This window comes from Poecile atricapillus, chromosome 2 (assembly GCF_030490865.1).
Source record: "Poecile atricapillus isolate bPoeAtr1 chromosome 2, bPoeAtr1.hap1, whole genome shotgun sequence".
Taxonomy (NCBI): domain Eukaryota; kingdom Metazoa; phylum Chordata; class Aves; order Passeriformes; family Paridae; genus Poecile; species Poecile atricapillus.
This window is the reverse complement of record NC_081250.1, coordinates 110928271-110930263: the sequence shown is the minus strand read 5'-3', so window position 1 is coordinate 110930263 and position 1993 is coordinate 110928271. Positions and strand designations below refer to the sequence as shown.

The following is a 1993-nucleotide window of genomic DNA, read 5'->3' as shown; positions in this document are numbered from 1 at the left end:
ATTTCTTTCCAGCTTCAGCACACATCTGCTTACTCTGCACTGTTGAGACAAATTACTGTCTTGGCTTTACTGTTTTGAAATTTAAGTCTTTTTATAACCATAGGGATTTTGGAAGGAATCTTTGAAGCCATTTAGTCTTTGCCTTCACTAAAAGAAGATTGACTATTTATACACATTTTAAGAAATGAACACCAGACTTTTTTAGTGATTTCCATGTTTACTCTTTCAAAACTTCCCTAGGAAAAGGGGGTAGTCAGTTTTCCAGTGACCTTCTGCCAGTATCTTAGGATATGTGCTATGTTCTTCAGGTAATTTTTTTTCTGGTAAGAAAACTCTTTTTCCTGCATAGTCCTTATTATGACCTGCCTCTGAGGCAGAATAACTGAGGTTCTTGTTAATAGATACCTTGGTGTGGATTGGCGTGAAATAATGATGAATGAGAGGACACTGTAGGGAAGCACCAGTGGTGTAGTGGTATCATGCAAGGTTCCCATTCTTGTGACCTGGGTTCGATTCCCAGCTGGTGCATGGAAATTCCCAGCTCCCAGCCTGTGCAGTGCCTATAGCACAGGTTAGGTGTGGTATCATCAAGATATGTATAGGCCCTGTGTTTTTTTCTTTGTGCTTTTTGTTGCTTGAATTTTGGGCAGGGACACTAAGTTGATGTGGGCTTTTTTTGTGTAATCCTACAGTGTAATCGGAGTAGTATTTTAACTTATTTGCTTCTGTTAAATAGTTCACTTCTACTGAAAATATTTTGCTTTTATGCAAGTAAATTGTTTTACATGACTTAAGAATTCTGGAAATAGTAACTTGTAATTTGAACTTATCAGCCATATACCTAATTAACATAGAACTGCACTGGTATGAAATATCCTATATGTGGCCATTTATCATAAAAGAGATGAACTGTGACTCTTTGACCAATTTAGCACTTTCAGATAAAAGGGCTGTCCTTGACACTTTCTTCTCATTCAAAATTGATAGTTTTATATTATATTTGGGAAGAGGGGCCAAAGAAAGCTGTTTAGTATTCAAATATTGTCTCCTTCAAACACAAGAGCTGTCCATTCTAATGAGTAGGAAGTCAGGCAAAAATGCCAGGAGGCTTGCATGGATGAACAAGGAGCTCCAGGCAGAACTCACATGCAAAAAGGAAGAATATAGAAGGTGGAATATAGAAAGTGGAATCGGGGACAGGTAACCTAGGAGAAATACAGCAACATTGTATGAGCATGCAGAGATGCAGCTGGAAAAGTTGAAGCCAAGGTGGAATTGAATGAGGCAAGAGATATCGAAGACAAGAAGGACTTCTGTAAGTGCAGACATCACAAAAGGAAGACTACAGAAAAAGTGAGCCCATTGGTGCTAGGGGCAGGGAACCTGATGGCACAGGAAAAGGCTGCAGTACTGAATTCTTTCTTTGCTCCTGTCTGTTCTGCTAGAACCAGCCTTCAGAAATCCTAGGTCCCAGAGACCAAGGGGAAAGGCTGGAGAAAGGAATGCATACCCTTCGTGGAAGGCAATCAAATCAGGCAGTACTTATTCAAGCTGGACATTCATAATTCCATGGGCCTTGACGGGATGCACCCAGGAGTGCTGAGGAAGATTATGACTGGGAGAAGTGCTTCTGGACTGGAGGAAGGAAAATGTCACCCCTGTGTTCAAGAAAGGCAAGAACGAGAAATCAGGGGTCTACAGGGTAGTCAACCTTGCCTCAATCCACAGAAAAGTGATGGAGCAGCTAATCCTGCAAAGCATTTTCTAGGCATGTTTCACAAAGGCAAGAAAGTCATCATGGGTAGTGTGCATGGATTCACCAAAGAAACGTTGTGCTTGACCAGTTACCAAGCAGAAATGACTGGTCTGGTAGACAGGGGGAGAACAGTGGATATTGTCTGCCTGGACTTACTCTGTCTCCCATTAAGATCCTCTCAGACAAGCTACTGATCCAAGGGCTAGATGAGGTGAAGTGAAAATTAGCTAAATGGCC

General features: G+C 41.3%; 1 non-coding gene across 1 annotated transcript; it reads left to right on the top strand.

The window, feature by feature from the left end:
* The first annotated feature begins 457 nt into the window (after positions 1-457).
* Positions 458-528, top strand: TRNAG-CCC (transfer RNA glycine (anticodon CCC)). The gene has a single exon. It is a non-coding gene; the product is annotated as a tRNA-Gly (tRNA).
* Positions 529-1993: the final 1465 nt, after the last annotated feature.